This window comes from Plectropomus leopardus, chromosome 6 (genome assembly GCF_026936395.1).
Source record: "Plectropomus leopardus strain MGB_pleo_1.0 chromosome 6, ASM2693639v1, whole genome shotgun sequence".
Taxonomy (NCBI): domain Eukaryota; kingdom Metazoa; phylum Chordata; class Actinopteri; order Perciformes; family Serranidae; genus Plectropomus; species Plectropomus leopardus.
The window spans coordinates 37,662,466-37,687,409 of record NC_142181.1 but is presented as its reverse complement, the minus strand read 5'-3'; the positions used below and the strand labels follow the sequence as shown (position 1 = coordinate 37,687,409).

At 40.8% G+C, this 24,944-nt stretch overlaps 1 protein-coding gene across 8 annotated transcripts in view; it reads right to left on the bottom strand.

The window, feature by feature from the left end:
• Positions 1-24,944, bottom strand: part of LOC121942862 (protocadherin Fat 3-like) — a 297,480-nt gene that overhangs the window by 257,404 nt on the left and 15,132 nt on the right. For 7 of the 8 annotated variants that reach the window (XM_088079386.1, XM_088079389.1, XM_088079392.1 and 4 more), the window contains exon 2: positions 5,507-5,605. The exons of the other annotated variant lie outside the window; for it this stretch is intronic. The gene's annotated coding sequence lies outside the window, so the exon portion shown is untranslated. The remainder of the gene's footprint in view (positions 1-5,506; positions 5,606-24,944) is intronic. 8 annotated transcript variants of the gene reach the window in all.

Here is a 24,944-nt window from a genome sequence, read left to right as displayed (position 1 = left end):
TGTGTGTGTGTGTGTAATTGCGCTAAAAAGAGCGAGAGGGAGTGAGAGAGGGGCAGTGAAATGTTAATGAGGGCAGTGGGATGTGAACAAACAGCTTCCAGCCTGATGAATCCATTCAGACAAAGACGGAGACAGAGACACAGAGAGAGGGCTGCTTTAGGGGGAACTTCGGGGGTCAAACACTCCAATTTGAATATAAATGGACACGGATGACCCAGCAGCTTAGTGCTGTGTGTCTGTTTTCTGCATGTGTGTGTATGCCAGTAATTTTAGCGAGCCTCACATATGCTCACTCATCTCCTGGTTCCATCACACAGGAAGAAAACACCCAACCTGCAGGCTCTTTCCAACGAGGAGTCCTTTGGCACACTGTTTGTTTGCAGTGAGCAGTGATTGTAACCCAAGAACTTTGCAGCAGCAACACATCTCAAACTCAGTTATTACAGAAAATCAAAGAGAGGGGACACATTACCCAGCCGGCCAACACAACATTTGAAAGTTTTATTATGTCAATTAACTGCAGAGCATATTTTTAACCGGTTACACATTGTTTTTATAGTTTAATTTGCATACATACACATTCTACTAATGCATTTATGCAGTTACAGCCCAACAGGGTGTTAGGAGGTCCCCAACCATTTTCTAATTCACAATAAAAATAAAGTGATTCACACTGGGAAATGTTTTTGTACTCTTACCATACAGAAGGTGCCAAAATGCATAAAAAAGCATCAAAATAGAGCTTGTTGATCAAATAAAGTGCCAGTGGAGGACCCCCCGCATTACCTGACAGAGGACCCTGATGTCCTAAAATCCTAGAAAGGTCCTAAAATCCTAAAAAGGTCCTGAAATCTCAGAGATGTCCTTAAATCCTAAAAATATCCTAAAATATTTTAAACGTCCTGAATGTCTAGAAACGTCCTAAAATTCTAGAAATGTCCCAAAATCTTGGAAATGTTCTTGAGTCCTAGAAGTATGTGAAAATTGTAGAAACATCCTAAAATCCAAGACATTTTCTTAAATCCTAGAAACCTATATGGAGCTGCTGCAACTGGCCCCTGGCTTCCTGTCATTTTTGCAAAAGTGGCCCCCAAGCAGAGCAAGTTCAGTGTCCCTGCACTAATGGCTTGAGAGGGACCTGCCATGATGCAGCTTCTGGCCAAAAAACAGTTTAGTTGGCCTTGGCAAGCTTTAATGTCGAGCCCTGGGTCCTCTTGTATGTCACATCATTGGCTTTTTTTTCTTAAAAATGAATCAGTCAGTTACCAGTAATTTGATAAAGGGCTTTCAAAGTAAAATGAACCAAAACTGACATTCGTAGTGACGAGTCATCCTTCACTCACTCTGATAACAATGACCTGGTGAAGTGGGTGGGCTTCTATCAGACAGCCAGAGTTCCTACCAAGATGACTCATATTCATTTTGTCCCATAGTCTGTTGGAGGATTTCTAGCTTTGGATGGACATACACGCTCTCCTGGTTGACTCGTCAGTACGAACAGCCCTGCACTCTGCCAGCAGAAACCTGCCTCACTAAGGTAGAAGACAGTATCAGTAAAAGTATCAGTATCAGTAGTAGTATCAGTAATGCCTATAGGAGATAGGAGCTGTTTGCATTGTGAGAAACATCCTGTCAATGTCCTTTGGACTCTGTTGCCAATGGACACAACTGTCTTCTACTCAATATTTTGATGTGCGACTAATTAGCTTTGCCATATCTTGGATGAAACATTAATACTGCCTGGATTTTTCAGTGGCACTATTTCGAATTCAAAGGGCGGAAGTCAGGGTGAATGACTGGGTGTCCAAATCACAGGACTTTGACCCCAGAGAATAAGGTTACACTCTTCCATCCCACCTGTTTTTAGATTTACTCACAGTATTTACTGGATGGGGTCACACTGAAGCTGCTGGAGGTAATTTCCTGCCATTTTAGCCACAATGATGCTGTCTGAGCAGACTGTCAGCTGGCTTATGCTAGAAAACAACTAGATTGTTTGACATGTCGTCTGACCATTTTGGAAGGGTTATTCCAAACAGGCACACTCGGTGTTGGGCTGAAAAGCCGGCCATCACAGAGAGGGTCGACACACAGCGCTTGTTTAAATACTGGGATAACAGAGCACATTTTAGACACTCTCTCCTGGAAGACAGTGATGTATGTTTGTTCAAAAGCGACAGAAATAGTAGTAGAGTAGCAAAACACATGAACAACGCTGGAAGGTGTCAGCTGAGAGAAGGCCTGACAGAATCATTCACTGTGAAATTATAGGCTGCTGGTAATGACAAAATATAAGGAGCACGGGGGTCCCTATAGGGCAGGCAGTAGGGGCGGTGGACGGATCCAACAAACCCCGGACTTTCGTGCGAGAGATCAGTGTTCACTCCCCGCCTGAATGTGATGTTTTTGTTCTACACCTTACCATGCGCCTCCTTCCCCTAATCTTAACCATCCGTGCCTGCATGTACGTTGTTGAAATCCCATTGTTGGTTGCCATGTGCTGTTGTTGTTTAACCATAACCACCTGCAGCACCATCCCACCATGTACTTGTGTTGACATCACAGTAGCGCCATCCCACAATGTCAACAGCAGATGCAGAAGGACACCTAGAGCGTAAAATGTAGACCCGATAGTCCACTGCAAAGCAGCAACATGTGATGACTTGGAATGAGAAGGTGTTGGAGTACTTCATTGAACCAAATATGCATAACAGATAAATGTCTGCCTGAGTCCTTTCAGAGTTTTGTCCAAACATTTGAATCAGAGAACTTTTGGGTTTGATTTTGTAAAATCCCTCACCTATGGTGCTCTATTTTTCTCCTGATTACAACAACAAAGCTGTGTGTGTGTGTGTGTGTGTGTGTGTGTGTGTGTGTGTCCCACCCCTGGCTGGGGGAGCTGGATTTGCTGTTTGGGTTTGAAGACATTTTGCTATTTATCCAAGAGGCTTTATCAATTGTATTCATAAAAAAATGAATTTTAATATAGATAAGGATTGTAAGTAACTTTAGAGCTGGCCTCACTATCCTTTACATCCTGTGAGGCTTTAGCTACCGTTTAGAATTCAACCCTTTAAGCTGCAGCTTCTCTTTTACTGCATTTAAAGATAACAAAGACTGTTCTTCTTTACAGGTTTTGATACCTTTGCGCTCACTTGTCAGGCCTTTCATAAATACAGCCACACACACACACACACACACACACACACACACACACACTCCTCTCTCCCGCTAAAAACACAGAGATGATATGTCTGCACCTTTTCAAATACTCTCTGTGTGAAACATTACTATCTGAAGGTGCAGTGAGACTGAAATGTCAACAGCTCAGAGATTGTCCCCACACTTTTTTTTATTCCCTATTTATTCCCTACTATTTCCATTCCCTTGACTGTACAGCAGGCCTTATCTCTGCTCCCCCAAGACATTCAAAATCACCAAACCACTGAAAGAAATGGATGAATATAAACAGAAAATCCTCTTTTCTCCTGGTCAGAGGTCAGGGGCGGATACAGAGCACCAGGCGACTGCTGGGAAGGTTTTATTGTGCTCATAAGGACACTTGAGCGGAGTGGGAACTCGAACCTGGGTTCTTTTCTTGGAGTAGGGTCTCTTTATAGTTTGGGTCAATGTACTAATATCATGAAGAGAAGATTGGCCTTTAATTACAGCTTAATAGAACCGACATTAGAACAATCTTTTAAATTCCTGTAAAAGCACCAACACTGAACTGCACATGCAGGCTAAGCAGATATGTCGCCATTTTTCTGTCTTTATGCTCGGTGGATTGGTTTTTCTCTTTAGGTACCACAGTGACATGCTATATTTAATGTTCATTGTGATTTTTTTAAAACTCTGTTGTCTGGCTGATGATGCAAAGCAGTTTCAGGTGATCGTTAGTGTCAACAGTCGTCTGATTGGATGATTGAAAAATTGGGGCCTTTTTGTATCTGTGTAGAAATGTTGTGATGCTGCCATCATACTTAATGAAGGTCTGCTAGACAGAAACATTGTCTTATTCACTCAATAAATATGTCAGCAGTAAGAGGGACAGTGTGCAGGAGTTTCTTTGGTTAAAAAAAAATAGGTCATCAATCAGACAGCTGCCTTCAGAAACTAGAGTCAAGGTGGGGGGTTTGCATCAACCAGGATTACTCAGTTAGGCCACACTCCATCTAAAAATGGAAAAGTCTTTCCTTTTCATTTAAAAAACATCTGCATTCATATCATAACATTGTGAGAACAATCTTTTTGTACACAGATCCGCAAAAACAGAGAACGCTACAGTTTGCATGCCAGGCCAGTAGTTGGCAGTGGACCTTTGTAATGACACACCACAGAAGAACACCACGCACATGCGTGAAGTGCAGTCGGGACGTCACCGTTCTCCCAGGATTCGCGCATTGCCAGTTTACATTGTGACAGAAGGGCTGGCATTTTCAAAGGATTACACTTTAGAACCAGGTTTCAAAAATTTGCGTTTTGCGTTTTTTGTGCCTCCAAAATGCCGTTGTCATTTGAATGATAGACCAAACCGCAACAAAAGTTTAATGTTTCATGAAACAACCGTTGCTGTGTAAACAGCCCTTTCACCAGGTCACTTCTAAAATAACATTCAACAACAACTTCTCTAAACATTTGTTAATAAATAATTATTCAATCATTATCCAAAACTACTCATCATATCAGGGTAACCTGACTTGCATGTCTTTGGACTGCAGGATGAAGTCAGAGAAAACCCACGCTAACACGGAGAGAACATGCAAACTCCACTCAGAAGGGCCCCAGCCTGGCAGCGGGTTTAAACCCTCTTGCTGTGCAGTACAGGGCTACCCACTGCACCACCATGCCCCCTGGTTAATAAATAACAATAATTAATACTTCTGACTAATAGACAACTGATATATTTATGTTTAGTTGAACCAATCGTGGCTGATGAATGTCCTGCCTGAATATGCCTGAACATGCCTTCACTGCGGTCAGGATGACAGAAAAAGGGCTGGGGCTGGTCAAGGGGGCTTCAATTTTAGCAGAGAGGCAATAATCACTACTGCAATCATTGTGCAAATATCAATGTAGCTCAACTACGAGTTCAACTTATCTATCATAATTGATCGTTGATCAGACAGCTTCTGATTGAAATCAAAGTTTAGCCAATTTTCAGGCATACGTCTTTATAAAAACGTTTAACATCATTAAATTCTAGATTTATATGATGTTAAACATTTGAGCTTCTGATTGAAATTAAAGTTTAGCCAATTTTCAGGCATACGTCTTTATCAAACGTTTAACATCATATAAATTCTAGATTTTTTTGTTGAATAGGGAGGATTGTATGTTATATTTCTCAAAGTGGTTTATTGAAAAAAATAGCCCCATCACTGGAACTGCCATCAAAAAAAAGTGCACCAATACCCAGTGCAGCACCTGAGTCACTATCATAGGCAGGTAATATCAGCACAGTCAGTTCTCTTCAAACAGCAGTTGACATTAAATCATCACTGACCTCAGTCATTTGCTCTGTCCTGCTGTCCTTGGATCAATCCCATGTCCTTGTCTTTCACATGTTCATCTCTCCGTTTCCGATCAATCCGATCTCCAAAACCTGTGAGCAAGCAGACAGCGTGGAAATCAAGTAACTGTGCTGCTTCTGGCTTTTGTGTGTGTGTGTGTGTGTGTGTGTGTGTGTGTGTGTGTGTGTGTGTGTGTGTGTGTGCACGTGTGTGTGTGTGTTGGTGGTGGGGATGGGGTTGGGGGTTTGAAATGAGGGCCATTTCTCAGCAGAGCCTGTAGGCTTTCTGTACAGGATATAATTTAAGCTACTTCACTCTCCTTGTTCCTGTTGCAGTGGTGCTGCTGGTCCTGCTCTGCTCTGTCAGCACACTGCTGCTGGATTCCCATTTAACTGCTTACCTGGCCCCTGGCCCCTGGCACACTGCAAGCAACTGGGATCAAACCTGATTAGTGCCTTCCTGAAACTGAAACCTGAATCTCTTTACCCCAACCAGGTTTGTCCACCTCGTCCCCCACTGTAGAGACTGGAGTTCAATTAAAACTGCTCACAACCCACACATACTGATATCCACAATGGTGCTAACTAGAATATATATGCAGACACCAGTGTAACTTTGTGAGTACAATGTTGTTATTATACGGAGATTAAAATAATGGTCATAACAATGAAAATGCCCAGTCTTTCTGTGACACGTCTCAAAAACCCAATATATTCAACTGAATAAAAATAAAAAAACTTCATTCAATAATTTATCTTGTCAAAACCTACGGGGCATGATCCTCAGAATTTCTGATGCTTATAATTTAGGGCTGTCGGCGTTAACACATTAATTACGGTGCAATTGAGGTCCATAATTATGACTTTAATTTCTTTTGAATGGCATGTAGACAAGTAGTCTGTAGATGTCTAAAATCGCTTTCCACCGCTGAATATTTGTCTGTTTGTTCATTCAGACAATTTGGTGCTTGGACCATCAGCTGTCTGATCTGCAATATAGGAACACCGCTCGGTTAACAAATACTCCCCTTTACAGACAAGCCCACTTTTGCTAGTACCATTCTGTATTTTTTTACTGTCATTTGATGTAAGAATTGCTTCATATTGTCAATATGGAATTCATAACTGTTTTGAAATGCAAAATAAATTAATTGAAAACGTGACCCAAAAAATCGTGATTAACTGGTAATTCTGTGATAAATCGCAATTTAAAAAATCAATTATTTGACAGCTCTATTATAGACAATAGATCAGCTGATTATTTGAGTCGTTGAGTGGTGAGGTGGTTGTCTTTTAATGAAAAGGTCAACAATCCAATTTTGCATTTTGCCATCCACGACGGTGGTCTGAATGTTTGTATTTTCCAGGATAACTTGTGAAACTTTTCACATAGTTGCTCTATTTGTGTATAAAATTATAGAGATCAGATGCATTCCAGATCTTGAACGATATAAAATGTTATATAAATGTAGTCATATGAAACACAGACACCCCACACCCTCTTACAATATCTCCGCCACATGTAGGGTTAGAGATACTGTGTTTACATGTACTCTGTGTTAGTAGAGCTAAAGAATGCAACAGAGATATAGACTGCAAATATCATGAAGTGTTCACATCATCATGAATAATATAATAAATGACTCTGTGAAAGTGTCATGGTACTTTTAAAGGCAAAAAAGTACATGGGGAAATGTCACTTTTCTAAAGTACTTTAAATTACACATTCATTTTTGTGACAGGCCCAGTCACTGTAGACCAATTACAGTGCTTTTACACAAATCTGAAGGATTGGTTGGCTGGCCCCATTTCAGCCAGAGCAATAAATAGAAAAAAGGTCAAGAAAAAAAGCTTAATTCTGTGAGTGTGTGTTGTCCAGGGGCAGTCAATAGCCAAGTCGAGTACATGGTAGAAGATGTACAGAATCCGACAAAGGGTAATTACCATTATCAGAACACTGCCACGCTAAAGTCACTTCTCTGGTCCCCTCAAGCCTGGTTAGGGCTGCAGACACACATACACACACCCACTATAGTAATCCATCACACCTAGTGATGTAGTGCAGCAGGAGCAAACCTCATGCTGCTTGAGTCTGCAGAGGGATGAGGAAGACGAGGGGAGGTGCAGTGATGCAAGGCAGCTAAAAACTGAGACACCACCAGCAGGCCTTTTAACATCAACCGACTCCGTGCACCACATTCACACGGCTCCACGCACACACAGAAAATGGCAGGTCTTGGGAGTGCAACCAACAACCTCCTGGTCACAAGCCTCTCTGATCTCTGGGCAGCTGCTGTCCCACATGATCACATCCAAAGAGAAAAGAAAGGACATCACAGCCTTCAGGCTACACAGCCACAGAGGCAGATTGCAGGGCTGCACAGATTTATGACTCACTCAAAGTACTCCCAAAAGCTCCCAACAACCAAATTCATCAGGAAAATAAAAGCATGTGTGAAGTCTCAAATAAAACTGCATTCCTTGTACACCTCAATCGAAAACGATTGGTCGGATCTGGCCCCATTCTAAGAGATTTCTTATCAGGCTCAGAGGGGGTGTAAACATTTGATAATCAGTTCAATGGGAAAATTTAAAGACCAAATGACCATGTAAAAACTTAATCTGATTGTTTCTCTCTTAATGGAATAAATAATATTGTTTTTGTTTATGTTTGCCCCAGGTGGGGGTAACATTAAGTGACGTAGGGGGTGTATGCATCGCAATCAACATGCAGCAACAGCTGTTTCTACAAGCCACCCTCTGCTGATTTTGGAAGGGAACTGTTCAAAAATTTCAAAAATATTTATCACTCTAGTAGTGCTTCTACTTTCTTAAGTAAGTTGATTTTGAAACAGCAGCCTTGTTTAACATTCTTGTTACAGGCATCAATGTGGAGTTGCTGACATAACAGCAGTTATTGCTGTATCCTGAGACATAAAGGGAACATTGGTGAACTATAACAGCTACTGATAGTTAGGGCTGGGCGATATGGCTTTAAAATAATACTGCAATATTTTAAGGCTGTATCGCGATACACAATATTTTTAGATGTCCTTTAACTAATATTAAATATTAAAATGCAAAGTTATTGAACAAACTGCAGTTAAATACCCTATTATTAAAAGATTTAATAAAATGTGGTTATGAGGAAGTTAAATAAAGTACTTTTATAATGAAATTTTAAAAAAGTATTGTTATAATTAGATAAATCAAAGCAGGACCCATAGTGCTTTTATTTTGCTCTGTAAAGTTCCTGCTTTATGTGTGTGTGTGTGTGTGTGTGTGTGTGTGTGTGTGTGTGTCTGTAAGAGGCATAAAGCTCTAGGAGAGCGAGAGAACCAAAATGCTGGTGGCTGATAAGAACAAAGTAACAATTTATATTGATGTCTGCGATAAAGTCATTTTATACATTGCACATGGAACAAGTAGCGATACCTCAAATATATTTGATACATAGCCTGCGCCTACTAATGGTCTGAAGAGTTTAGGTGACATCTGTAATTTTTAGCAAGACCGAAAACAACCTGAGACTCACGTTACTTACTTAATTGTATTAATTGACAGAACCATTTCTTCTTCTATTTATGAATCAAGTGAATTGAATTTTCTCAATAAGGTTGGAATAAATACCCAATTATGTCTTTGTCCTCTGGCAGATTAGACACTTCACAGCAAGTGGAACAACTCTTCACAAGTTCAAAAAGTGACATTCTAAATTAAATGCTTTGGGGCATGTAAATGAGCATCTAATCAGATCACTTTCTTTAACATCTATGAGAACAGTTCAGCAGGGTTCTCTGATCAGAATGGCTTTTATTGGATCCAAAAAATATTTTCCATGACAATGCAATGCAATACAATGCTTACCCTAAATTAAGGGGGCTCCCTTGCATTTCTCCCCTCCTGATCCTCACTCATTGTCAGGTTGTGGTGGACTACTGGCAAGCTGTAGGGGGTGGATGATGTGGCCTTTAATAATGTTGCAATATTTTTAGGCTCCTCCTCTCCTTTCCACTATTGTAGACGATTAAAATACAAAATAACTAAATATAACACAGTTACAATGAATTAAAATTAAGTACTTTTGTAACAAAGTTAAATTACAAAGTGTTATACTGAAACAATTCAAAACGTAATCACTGGAGCTTTTATTTTGAAGTACTCATCTCTGGCAGAAACTGTTGATGTTTTTGCTGTGATCGTGAAGCTCCCTGTCAACAGCTATATAGTTGCTGTCTGGAGCCCTGCAGATGCAAAACCACAGGCTTTACCTGATCTGAGTGGGCAGAGAATTGCATTTGATTAATCATGTCTGTCTTTTTCTTCTTTTTCTTTTATTCAGGTCAATGGCTTAAAAAAATGATGTGACAATTTATACTCTATATTCTTGATAGAGTCATATACATCCCATCTGGAACAAGCTGCAATATATCATGTATAATCAATATATGGCCCACCCCTAGCCCCCAGCTCCAAAGCACAGTTGGGAGACCTCTGGTTTCTTTAGGCTAAACATTTACTATCAGCTTGACCTATGGCGTACTCTACTGACCTGTCAGTAAACCAAGCTAGCAATATTGTGTTTTTGCTACAAGAATGGAGAACGCTAGTGAGCAAAACCGTCCTGAGCGGACAATCAGGGAGCCAAAGCACCTTAGAAGCAGTATAAGGAAGTATTTTGGATTCTACATGTTGGATGGCAGGTTAAGGCTGTTTGTTGACTTTGTACAAAGCAGCTGTCTTGGTCTACAATGACAATAAATCTGTGGACACATCTGCTAACTCGCCACCCAAATGAGGCAGAGCAGTGAACACCCTCAGCAGTTATTATTATTATCATTATTAATACATTTTAGTACAAGGATTTTTCCAAAAACAATAGCCCCAATATAACACAAAGTCTCAGAGGACTCTTATTTAGAACAATTGCTAGAATGTGCCTCAAAGACGCAGCTACAACTTCAGTGAAGTAGGTAGCAGTATGAAACCTCAAAAGTGCTGCTGCTGCTGCTGCTGCTGCTGCTGCTGCTGCCTGCTTCCTGCTACTGCTGGTGCCTGGATATATATATATATATATAGATAGATAGATATAGATATAGATATAGATAGATATATACATACTGTTTATGTGTACTGTATATATGGATCCCTCAGAGAGAAAAAAAATTCAGTTGTTTACAGCTGTACCATTCATGTGACATGTGATATAGTTACACACACACATGCACGCACGCGCACACACACACACACACACACACACACACACACACACACAAAGCCTTTTCTCTACTATTAACCAGGTCTTACAACAGCTCCCACTGCTCCCACCACACCTCACGTTATTACTGCCCCTGGTTTTACTTTATTCCATTATCTCGAAGCTTAACCTTTACCAAGTTTTTCAACTCTCTGACCCGCATAAGTTGCAAAGCAGGAACAATGAGCAGCTAAAAAAGAGTCAATATCACATAAAAGAAGGAGGGAGGTAGAACAACATACAAAATCGAAATACAATCATAAAGAGAACAAAGTCTAACCACCAAAGAACAATAACCAGAGCAAAGTCAAATAATACAAAAGAAAAAATACAGGCTGACTCCCAGTAAAAAAACAACCCAGACTCAACGCAGAAATAAAGCTTTGGATATAATAGAGCCAAATAAGAATAGTGTCAGATCTGGAGAATTGGAGTGGGAACAAAACACTGGGAGTGGGGGAGGAGGGCATTTGAGAGAAGAGAATGACATAGTACAGAAGGAGAGCAGCGGCAGAAAGACAAAAAGGAGGTTAAGTTGTAGTGACAAACAGAGAGAGAAGAAAGCAAAACACTTGACAAGCCACTGAACAATAATGGCCATCGGACGTCAAGCAAAAGCCTTTTTACTTCCATTACTGCAAGTGCCATGATGGATGTGAGCCTGAGTGTGTGTGTGTGTGTGTGTGTGTGCGTGTGTTTGTGTGTGTGTGTGTTTCTGCGTGCCATCCGTCTCACTTGCACTAATGCCTGTTGGTCGTCATTTGGTATGTGCTCGTCAGCACAAACAGAGATAGTGTAGATGTGAGCATTCTGTGAGGATTTGCACCCATTATGCACATCAACGTACTAGTGACTTGTGTTGAACCCCTGACGAGTGTGGGCAATACAGGACCTGGTTAAACATTGATTTCTGCATCAGATACAGATGAAAAAAAACCCATTGTTTCACTGCAGTATTAAACAGGCCACCATGCAGCATCAGTTGATAATGCTGCGGACACCAACATAATTTAAGCAGCTGTAAAGTCCCTATTGGGCAGGTGGGGGGTGGGGGTGGGGTGTGGGGGTCAAAAAGACATGCTGTTGTTGCACAAGTATGTAAACGTAAATAAGAGGTGTTTTAATGATGTTTTAGATTTATTTTGAAAAAAATCTAATAACATCTAACAAGCATAAACTGTCAGCCCATGCTCATTCCGAAGTTGTAAAATAGCACCACTTTGACAGTGCTTTGGCATTAGATCCCCATGCCAAAATCCACCAATCTTATCTGCATGAAACACCACTGGTCAATATCAGCTGAGAACGCAGCCCGACAGAACCAGCCGCCGAGTTATACGACTGCAGATGGCTGGATGGCATGCTTGCATTATACGCGGACAGGCAGCGTAACTTGAGAGCAAGGCCAACAGAGTCTCTCACATGCGCATGACATGCAACAGAACGGCATCAGGTTAAAACGCTGCCCATAACAACAAGAGCGTGTGGGTGCCAAAAGGGCAGGCAGGAGGGGTGGTGGATGGGTCCAACACACTGCAGACTTTCATGCAGGTGTCTGTTGTTTGCTTCCAGTCTGAAAGTGATGTTTTTTCTCTACACCTTACCATGTGCCTCCTTCCCCTAATCCAAACCATTTTTTTGATGTTCCGGCATTTGTTGCCATGTTCTTGTGGTGTCTAAACATAATCATGTGCAGTGTAATCCCACCATGCAGTGGTGTTGACATCACGGTAACAGCATCCCGGAACACACACAGCAGACACAGAGGGACACCTAAACCTTAATATGTGGACGCAGAATTCTACTGCAAAGTGACAACATGTGACGAGATGCGATGAGAACATGTTGAAGCTGTATGTTTCCTATAAAAACAGAAGGGTATTTTGAAAAGACACAATGAATGTAATAGGAATATATTGACACACTGTCCCAAACTTCAAAAACAGACACACCCAGGATACCTAGCATGTCACATGTAGACATTAAAAGTTGGAGATATTTGACAAGTTGGGAGTGTTTCAAGTGCTGCATGTTGATGGCTGGCCTTAAAGCATTAATTGGACTCAAAACAAGCCTCGGCTCTAGCAAGTTGACTCTTTTGTAGTTCAATAAGATCAGGAGTGGAGAGTCTTCTCTGGTGAAATTGATTTGCTGACTGCTCAAGGTCAAAATATTGTGCTGTTATGCCACCTTGCCGTTCTTTGTTAAAACTAGGAGCGCAGAAAGTTGGGATAGAGTTGTCTCACTTTTAAACCAGCAGTGGAAGTACTCACAGTGCCAAAATGGTGTCTGTGTAAATGCAACAGCAGGAAGGACGGGACCATAGGCAGGACGGTTGTGACATTCTGATGACATGTTATGCATGCGACCCACTGCAAGAGATTTACAAAGCAGCTAGTAGCAGTTAGCTAACAGAGAACAGCAGACAAAAATATCCACAAACATGGGAAATAAAGAGATTCAGAAGCTCCTTACTCTCCGAGCAGAGCACAACATTAGCCACCTTATAACACGGACACTAAATGCCATGTATAGCCGTTGTTACTGTTTAGACATTGCTGCCAATGTGTATGTTATAAGTAGGGGCAGGCGATATATCAAATATATTCGATGTATCACGGCCAGTTCCTTGTGCAATGTATAAAATGTGTTTTTTGAGGCCATCAATATGAAATGTGTAATTTTTATGAGCCACCGGGGTTTTGGTTTTCTTGTTCTCTCCTGCAACTCTCTGCCTAACTCAGACTCACACGCACGCACACATACACATGCACACAGAGCAGGGCTTCCGCAGGACTCACACAGTCACATTTTGGAGCACTACTGTAATTTGTGAATAATATTAATATATTATTTCTAGAGCTAGTAGTTTGTTTCCAGCTTACAGTGAACTTAATGAGTGGTAGTGTGAGCAGGTGATGCGTGTTTTCTGCAGAGCAGGAATCATGACTATTTAGTAACATTTTGCGACCAAGGAACACCAGTGCGACTGCAAATATCAGTAAAACATGAACTGGCTATTGCAATATATATCAGATATCGTGATATTGCTTAAAAATATCGCAATATTATTTTTTAGCCCAGCCCTAGTTATACGTCACACTAGAGGTGGTCGACACCAAAGGCTACCTTTCGGGCGGTATGATACACCACTTGGCAGCATGAGTTTGTAACGTGGGAAGATGGAACCTTTCACAGAGTTATGATAGACCACCGGTCGGCCTGATGGCACCCGTCGCTGCAATATGATAGGCAATGAGGTGACATCAGTTGATACATAACTGCACAGAACCTGACTCAGCCATGTGATACACCACTGGACAGCATCAGTTTGAAATGCTGCTGGTTATGACAACTTAGAGCTTAATACTCTGAAGACAGTGGAGATGATAGTGGACTTCAGAAGGATCACTGCCACCCCCGCTCCCATCTTCCTCTGTGACTCCCCAGTTTCCACTGTGAAATCCTTCCACGTCGTGGGGACCATCATCACCCAGAACCTCAAGTGGGAACTGACCATCAGCTCCCTCATCAAGAAAGCCCAGCAGAGGATGTAAGTCTTTTCAACCTTCCAAAGACAATGATGGTGTACTTCTATACTGCCATCATCGAGTCCATCCTCACCTCGTCCATCACAGTCTGGTTCGCTGCAGCCACGGCGAGGGACAAGAACAGGCTGCAGCGTATCATCTGCGCTGCGGAGAGGGTAATTGGCTGCCACCTGCCATCTCTCCATGACCTGTACACCACCAGGGCCCTGAGGCGTGCAGGTAGAATTGCAGCCAACCCCTCTCACCCCAGACACAGTCTTTCTGAGACCCTCCTCTCTGGCAAGTGAGGACGGTCCCACTGCTGTAATGTTTTCATGTCTGAAAACATTACATTAATGTTAGGCTAAATCAGTTTCTTTACATGCACACTGTAGGCTAACTTATTTATTTATACTTAAGATACTTGCACTGTAACTCCAACTTCTGCACAACTGTACAATCCCTCCATTGCACCTTTTGCACATACATTTTGTGTTCTTTATATTCTATTTTTTCATTTTATGTTTTTAAATTGCTTCTATACTTTTTATCTTATGTCTTATTCTATGTAATTCACTGTTTTATTCTTCCTTTATGTCAACTGTCTTGTACCAAAACACCAAGTCACATTCCCTCTCAAATGAATGTAGAGCAAACTATGATGGTTTTTTTTGACACCTAACCATGTGCTTTTGTTGCCTTAACCTAACCATGTGCTTTTCTTGACATACTGGCGTTGGCTGCGGCATCCTGCAACGTCAACAGCAGATGTAGGAGGATACCTAGAGCAGAATATGTAGACACTCAAGTCCACTGCCCAAGCAGTGATATATGACAATTTAGGATGAAAATGTGTTGGTTAGGCCCACACCTGTTCCGCCTGTCACGCCTCTTTTGCTTGCAGGATGCCGGCATGCTGTCTAAAATCACACACTGGAGCGACATGATGCTGATGTTGATTGGCTCTGTGTAAACATGCAAAGGCAGCACGAAAAAGACACTTAGTAGTCACCCCCTCCAGCACAATCTTTGTGTAAAAAGGGCTACAGTGAGAGGAGCTGACTGGTCAATTTTTACTTCAAAGGCTTGTTCTGAGCATGCCCCACCCCAAATACACATTTAACTCCTTCTCATCTGTGGATAGCTGTGGTTGAGTGGAGAGAAAACATGCTCCAACAACCACTGCAATTGTTTTTTCCTGAGTTTGTCGACAAGTAAAAGAAAAAGGGAGCGACACAATTTATATCTCAGTTCATAGGTGAATTGACCTTCCACACCAAAGCTCATCAAGCGCTCCTCTAATGAACTATCGATTCCCAAAACGCCACCGCGCTCTGCTTTAAACACAGAATTTTCCCATTTCCTGCCAACAAGGTCTCTGGCTCTGAACAATAACATCTATCACAGGCAGGAAGGGATCCGGCAACTGCAAGGGCCGGCCGATTGGTGAACACCTTCAGCAACAAACCAGAAATTGATTGAGAGGTTGGTGCTGACAAGCAGTTCCGCTCAGAAGACAAAGAGGTGAAGTCACAAGTACTTTGGCCCGCGCTGTATCACTACGCCAACCCAGTATGCCACACAGTCTATTTTTTAAAGTCAGCAGCAGCTCTGCCTCCTCTCCACAGCTCACCACTGAAATTCAACCTTTTTTTCAAGGCAGAAATATGAAGACCTGTCTCTGTATTTTCTCTCAACAGGCCTCTCTCAGTGTATTTGTGCATCTCAATGAGTGGGAGATGAGTCTTTGCTAGCCAGTAAATGATGCAACACAGAGACCTACTCCACTGAGATGAAGCTGTTTCTTCTGGAGTTTTCCATTTTACAGCCTATCAGCATAATTTCAGAGTACGGCCCACCACTGAGCAGCTCAGCTTATTACGGGAATACATTTCTCTGGAAATGACTGACTGAACAGGTCAAACTGCTGTTCTAAAGCAGGCTGGGTCAGGCCGAGATCCCCACTCTGACAAACAGGAGGCCCATCTACAGCTAATCCACACACAACATGATAGTGTTGGATACAAGAAAACCCAATGATGATTTTGTTACTTTACAAGCTTTCCATGAGTGCAGCACTACGTAACAGCTTAAGGAATCTCTGAATTTTAATGTTCAGCAGAATCCACGACAGTGTTCCCATTTCATAATGTTATGATGCTATATTGTAAGCATGTGAGATTTTAGTTGAGCATCCATGGCCCTGGTCACAGGCAGTGTGTCCCATACCGTTGGCCCCCAGTGGCAGCCGTGGAGCCTGTCGGCGAATTAAATCATTCTGATGTTTCATTTGTTCAGCTCAGCACGCAAGAAGAGAAACGGAAGTAAGAAATGTAAACAAACAGCAAAAGTCAAGAAAGAGTGAGGGCGAAACAAACTTGTTCTATAAGATCAGATAGTTTTTCTTTATTCATTGAGCGCTTTAGTGGAAACGTTTCCTGATGGTTTGTGTTGTTGGTGATCATATTTGTTTCAACATTGGATTGTGCTGTTAATGTGCTAACTGGCAAACTAGCGTCAAGACGGTCTTCTGGTTTCCCTTTTTGAGTCTCCTCTCACGCAGGAGCAAAACCTGCGAGCTGGTTTGCTGTGAGTTTGGTGTGTTCTTGTGTAACTCTTTTGCCAAGACACGGCCAGCATGAGGCAACACAGCAGGGGACTTTACTCGCTGCTTGTTCTGTGATGCTGGTTTGGTGTGTCCGCAATGCAGCACATGCAAGTTTTCATATGCAGCAATTTGTTATGTTTAAGTTGCAGGGTTGTGAATTGATCAGTTTGTTTGTGGTTGGATTGATCAGAAGTAATCAGATTAGATCAATGGTTTAGATTAAGGGACAGCTTCTGCACAGGCGAGTGAAGGTAAACTTTTAAACCCAGGGCTGGACCATAGAGTGTGCAGTTTCCATGGGAACGCAGCCTGTGCTAAAAAATTGATGGAAAAAACTGAAATGAAAAAAAAAACTTGTCTGAAGTAACAGAGGTCTATGTCTTTGTTAATTAATGAACGCTTAAGTTTCACTTTAAAAGTGCCTGAAATTCTATCGCTCCGTCTGTGCCAAGAATGCACTCCGCTGCACCAAGAGTATGGAACTCTGTGTAACTGAACAGTATATATTCAAACAGTACTCCAAATTCACAGTCCACTTCCAAAAACACAAAATCTCTGTATATGGTGTCCCAACCGGACACCTGCATGAGGCATTCCACTTACCTGAACATGAGAGTTTACTTGCCTACAGCAAGTGATTATGTTGTGCCCAGGCAGGCAATCTCAGCGCTCTGTTAACAGCAGCATGGATTCTGATTAGCACTTCCATCATTCTGGATTTGATGTTGTGGCTGTGTGTCACATTGCACTTATAACAAAACACGTCAACCTTAGTGGCCAGAGCTGTTGAACTGAACCAAATCTGTAGAAATCTAATTGGAGCTGCATGTCAGCCACCTCCAAACCTGGTTTAGACCCAATTTGCATTTCATGTGTTTTTTGCTGGCAGATTTTATAAATTCAATTTGGATATCATGTGGATATGCCAAAAAAAACAAACAAAAAAAAATTGTCTGGCAGTCTGAACAAGGCCTAAGAAACAAACATCTTTATCAAAGATGTTTTTATGTTTACTATATTCATTTATCTAAAAACATTACTCTGACCTCTCAAACCCTTCATCATCCAGGCAGCAGTAAAGTAGCAGCTATGCCCGTTAGGGTTAATAAAACTCTCTGAGACACAACTTTTCAAATGGTAAATGTTGTCTACAAGAAGTGTGCTTCAATAACATGTTGTATAAAATTGGCAAATCCAATTTGGGGATAAAGAATGAGCAAACAATGTGGACCAACCTGCTCAGTCAATACCAACTCACGGTACATGACAGTTTTCCAAAGTCTAACACATTTCTGTAGCTACCAAAACAGTACTGAAGTTCAATACTCGACCCTTCAGCTTAAATTATACTTTCTGCCTCTGTGTAGCTGTGATGTAAATTTTTCCATTTGCCCATGTCTGCAAAGGACTGCATGAACCCCTGTGCAGACGTCTGAGTGTGGAAATGTACCCCTATGTAGACACCAAAAGAAGAAACTGAATTGCAGTCAGTTTTGGAGTATATCAGGCACTTCACACAGAGTCATCCTGAGGCCTTATGCTCACTGGACATGAGGCTGAAAACTCCTCTCCAGTCACTGTAACTGAAGCAGTCATGTTTTGTGTGCTTCCAGACAGAAAACAATATTTTGCTGTCAAAGCTTAAACTGAGAAAATGGTTATGTGTTTGCATATTTCTTCCCCTGTTGGTGTTTCCCATATGGCAGCAGGTTTTCTGATTGACACCTCTGACCTGCCGCTCTATGAGCAGCTGGCCCACACGCCGGCACCAACCCACCACACGCGGGATCAATACCCATTTGGTCTGGCAGCACAAAGTGCCAGGCACACATGGCAGGCATGAAGGAACATGTAAGGGCACTGAAGACAGACACACAGACACACACACACACACACGCTCTGTCTGGGTGTCTAACATTACCAGAAATAAACTTAAATGAGCTGCTGCAATGGTAACGAAACAAAAGACAGAACCATACACATGCAGGGATTTCAACACTGTCTGAAAGTTATAGGATGTAAAATAATAGGGTAATTGATGTGAAAAGTAATGAGGGTTAAGTCGAAAACCACACAAATGTCAAAATATACGGGCACTTGACAGTATGACCCCACTTCTCCTCACACTGTAAGCACGGCGCCTCCTGTTCACATTCCTGCTCGTAGACGGCTTTGAGCTGGATTTTCGGCCCAATTAGACACACCTCCAGGCCAGTTACATGATCCCTTAACTGCCCTCTTGTAGTATGCACATGTATATGGAGCTAGCCGTACCTTCTGCTCACATCGTACACACACAGACAGGTGGAGCTCTACTCTGGGACCTGCCCTCTGCTTTATATGCAAATACGACAGGTGGGTGGAAGAGTGGGCTATCTTACAGTCTCAAAACACACGCCTGCTTAAATAATGATTCTCCAATTATTTTTGCAGAGGTACAATTATTCATCAGTAATGACTTGTGTCAGCAGCCACTGTGGCTGGAGGGAAGGAAATGTTTAATTGATGTTTTCTGCACACACTGGCAAGAACTTCATCTCTCTTTCTTTCCATGTGGATGTAAAAAGGGGACTCCTGGCACTGTGTCAGCTAATCTGACACAGTAAATGAATAGCGGTGGACATGATTTAACATGACAAAGAGCTTACTGTGAATTTATTCTGCTGGCTGATTAGACAGCTGCCATAGAAAGGGGGCTCCTTTTGAAGGCCGATGCAGTAATTAATTTGAACCTGGTGGACTCAGAACTTCATTTCCAGGTTTGGCTTGCTGTCAGGTGAGCTATGGTACAGGAGAGGAGAGAGCGTGCAGACTGCTGGTTACAGGTAAAATGAGTATTTCACCGTAATAAAACTTCTCTGCAATAGAAAGACACAAACACGTTTGAAATTGGTGTTACATGAGCAGAGAAAACAGAGGAAAAGGATGCTTTTGCTCAATAGGGAAAAAAACATATAACTTCCGGAATGAAATGTGCCTGATGTAATGTGGAATGGTCCACGTGAAACACACAATCAGTGTTTGGAAGATGTCAGAAAAGGTTAAATTCTTTTGTTAGTCCAACTAAAACTGGAGTTTCAAAATACATGTAAACATGTTAGTTCGATTGAAATCATACTGAATTGAATTTCTTGAAATCGGACCAACAGACTCAGATAATGCAACTGGAAGTCGAGCTATTCGATCATGTTAACACCTCAGTAAAACTTTAACTTTCTGTGCATGCTCCTAGTTGCCGTGCCGGCCTCCCTCGGTGGTTAGGGATAGAAACTGTTTTATTTATGAGAGGGAGGAGGGGGTGCTGCAAAACAGTTCAGGCAGTTTAAAGAAATGTAAGCACTGAGGAGTGACTTGTCTTTTTAATTTGGCTTTGGTGAAAAACATACAACTTAAAAAGAAAGTATATTATATTTATTTTAAATAAAAGAGTCACACTCCAGCCACACTGCAGTTTTTTCATGACTGTTTCTCTCAGTAGAGTTTGGTGTTTCTGTTATAATGTCTTTAAATCCCTGTCAGTAAGGGCTGTTTAACAGCAGTGAAAATATTTTAAATAAAGCGTCCACTTAAAATGATATTGAGTTTTTAGGTGGCTTGAAACTTATCAATGAAGGCAAAGTTTTCTCAGCACTGTTTGATTATATGTACATGACGCACGCGCTGGTGTTCCACCCCAAAGTTATTATACATAACCTGTTCTGATTGTTATGTGGTATACATCATAGACTGTATAAATAATATAGATTTAAAGCAACTAGCTGAAAGGGGGCATATCTGCACCTGCTGTGGTGGAGTCAGACATATTTCATCAATAAATGGATTCTCCTCCAGTGCTTGTATACTGGGACATGGACAGTCGTCCAATTAAACGGCATAATCGAGCTATAACTGTAGCTCCACTAAACTGCGCATGTAAACGTGCTGAGTGGCAGCCGGCCAGATCTCGTATTCCAGTTGAACAGTACATTAAAACATTTGAGGCAAGAAATATGCAATGCAGTAACAGAATCTTGGTTTATATTTTATCAGCGCTGCTTAGATTTATCATTTGATCGTCAGGTTTTTGGCCTCCATTTTCACTGTGCAGGAAGCAGGATGGTGCCCAGTACCTGTTCACAAACTCTCAGCATTACAGTTAAACAGTGTGTTAAAATATATATTTCTGAAAACATTTGAGGCCAGAATTAGGTGATGCTGCAAGATAATCTTGGTTTATATTCAATCAGGGCTGCCTAGTTTTACCGTTTCATTGGATTTTGGTCTGAGTTTGAGAGACAGAGAGAGGGGTGGGTGTGTCTCTTGATCAGCTGTATACTCTTTGAGTACATAGTGGCAGCAGCAGGGTTGTCAGCAGTTGGCGGGCAATACAAAAATGCCGAACAACCTGCAGTCCAAGCAACTGCCCTGAGAGCCAGAAACACTGCCCAATGATATCAATAACATCACATGTTAGGAATTATTAATAACAATAACAAGTGTGCACATGAACTGTTAATCTAATTTATACATTTTACTCACAGGGCATGTACACGTCTGACAAAGTTTAATTTCTCAAATTACCAGCAATCACAAAGCCAAGAACAAAAAAGGGGGAAAAACGTGAGATAATGACACCTTAAGCTGCACATGATACAAGTTTTACTGTGTAGATAATTGGTTACATCGGCTGATGAGCTAACTGGCTATGAAGCGCAGAAAAAAGGTGAAAGCATGCAGCAGCTGAAGGTGTTTCCTCAGTGAGTGAGTGTCGTCAGTAGATGTACGGATTGTCACTCACGCTGTCATGTACTCAAACTCAGCAGACAACTGAGCTTGTTACCAACATGAAAGTGAAAATGAAGTGAGGGCCACAAATGAGCCAGAGTGAAATTTATGTTTGTGCATTCAGGAGGGCAAAAATGTAAGTGTGAAATTCAGGGCCGATACAAATGTTTAAAATAATCTGTCCGATAGCCAATACAAATGTTTTTTGTTGTTGTTGTGGAGGATGTTTTGTTGTTGTTGTTAATGATTATTATATATTTTTATTTTGTGCCAGAAAACCAAAAAATCATCCTGATAAAAAAATTACTGAACTGTTTTAAAAGATATTAAGGCACTCATTACCGTTCCTTTAAATGACTACAAATTCAGTGACAAAAATGGATGAAACAACTTCTAGTTTAAGCTTCTTTAATGTGAAAAGCACCATTTAAAAAGTACTTTAAACATATATATACATACATATATATATATATATATATATATATATATATATATATATACACACACCATAATTCATTATCATTATCATAATTCCCTCTCTAATATCTATTTAATATCTATGTGAAAGCATCAAAAGCAGCAAAATTTGTCCTTTAAACAGCTACATTAATTGCTATATTTATTCAAGTTTCTCACCAAAATGACATTTTACAAGATTACAACATTATGATTTAACTTTACCTAATATTAATTTTTATGAAGAGACCATAAATGCATCATAATGCAACCTCAATCAGCAATCAGTTCTGGCCACTGGCTGTTACCATAAAAAACATTTAAATTAGATTAATGCTATTAATTATGTCCTATTATTTAAAAATGACAGTTAATAATAGATTATGACAGAGCGTACAAAACTATCATTTTTTTTAACAGTGAGAAAGCCAACTGCAACCTCTGTTTTTTTCACAGCTGGCCTTTCATGTGCATGTTACCAGTGTAACTTTATTTAATAGAATTTGTTCTTCAACAGTTTCTGCTAGAAAAAAATTCAGGTGCAAGCAGCAGATGTTGTACACTTTAGTCTCCTCTTCTTTGCTTTGACATAGCTCCTGCATGGGTCACGTTCAAATCCGTAACTGATCTGCATCTACAAAGACACTGACATGTTGCACTGCTGTTACTTGCAATTATTTTTCTATCACTTCCAAAACTAGTCCAACCGCTTTATGTCAGGCTGACGCACAATAATACACAGGCTACACACGCGCACACTCACACTCTGACTAGTGCTTTGTTACTGACCCGAGTCAGCCAGGCTGACTGGACTAATGCATGCACAGGTCACAAATTAAACGCACAGTATTTGCTTTTTTTTCAACCACAGTAGTAACTGTGTACTAACTGTCATAATAATGACAAAATAATGCTGGTAATATGAAAAAGACAGCAACAACAGACATATAGAGATTTTTTTCTCTCTGTTGTTTGTTTTCCGACATCTAACCTATTTTTTACTTGCAGCTATAATAAATACATACAATTTACCTTGTTACTGACTGTGAGAGAGGTAGCTATAGGATGTCAGATAAATCAAAAATGATTGGTTCTTCCTCACCAGCATTTTGAGGTTTCACCCAAGTAACCTTTGGCTTGACTCCTCAAATCATTTCACATGTATGTTAAGCCATTTGAAAAGCCAAGTGTTTTCACTGTTTAGAATTCATGTGGCACTTTAACGGCTTTCAGCTTTGACCCTTGAAATGACTCTTGAACTGCTTTACTTCCCTTCACTCTCTCTGCTTGTTCACCTGCTGTCAGCTCTTTCTCTCCAACTGTCACTTCATCTGCTTTGTGTTTCCAAACAATCCAGGAGTTCGTATGCACATGAAGCTTTAACCTGACACAAACTTTCCAAATGATTTAGCTAATTACATTTCTACTAATTTCAACAGTTTTCATTTATTACTCTTAAAATGATATCTTAACCAGGCAAGATGCCAGGAATTAAATTTTGGATGTGCCAAAGTAATTCTGGCTGAGCCTTTTGATTATAGAAGTTAATACTGTTTGCCTGGTTTCCAAACTGGTAGTGTTACTAAAACAGAAATGACTAACATCATGCTAATTTGTTTTTTTTTATAACACTTTTGAAATATTTTTCTTGAACATTTTCAATGCCATAATAACTCATTATTTATCTGATTGTTTATTTGTGATAGTGTGTTTATTACAAGCAGCACACACTGATATTTTGCTCAAATCTGGAAAAAACTAAACATAGTATCCATCATGTTATCACCCTAACATCAAAATCTCAAACATGTTATCGTGTTTGTTTTGTGCTGTAGATTGTGTAGGCCAATTTTAATTCTATTTAAGGAGATGCCATCTTGTTTTTATGATCTCACTGGATTATTACTTGTTGAAGTTGAGAGAGAGAGAGAGAGAGAGAGAGAGAGAGAGAGAGAGAGAGAGAGAGAGAGAGAGAGCTGCCAAACCATAAGCTTATCTCAACAGAAACGGTCTATGAGTCTGTGTTTGGGGAATGTGCAGTTTACCAATCGCATAAATTAAAAGTTAATGTGATGTCTAATGTTACGTTATCAGAAAAAAAATGCGTATTGTGACAATAGGCGGATTTCTATTTTCGAAAATAGAATTTTGAAAAAAAACAACTCCCATTTATCACAAAAAAAAAATTTTAAGGCTCGCACAGGCTATTTGAAAAAGACATATTCAGCAAAACTGCAATGGAAACACTTTTTGGCTTTTATAGGTCACATGATGCTATGGATATATGCTTGTCAACAGGAACTAGCTCCCTCATGATGCAGAAGGACCTGCAAAATGTGTTATTGCATCACATAACTCTTCAAAAGTTGAGCGGATCATCCGAAAGTTTTGAATCTACAATTCCTCTGTAAAATTGTAGACTATCACCTCCCAGAAAACCCTCATACGTGGCCGCAAAATGATACAAAACTGCGGCCACTACAATAGCTTTGCTGTTTGTGCTGTTAAAAGTATTCTCTGCCTACCGTGTGTTGATGGCGCAATGACCATTCTGTCTGACCAATGGTCTGCAGTGTTTCACGTCACCTTTTAGTACCTCATAGTTCCCTGTCGGCTTTTTTTGGAACCCCAGGAGAGCAGGTACCAAGAGAGATGGTACCAGGTACCAGATACCAGGTCCTAATGGAAAACCAAAAAAGAAGGGTAGAGTATAGTGGCGGGCCATGCATTTCAAACCTAGGCCTTCAGTGACGTCCTACTTAGTCCTACCTAAATTAATACACCTCATAATTCCATCAATATGACACCATGGCTCAA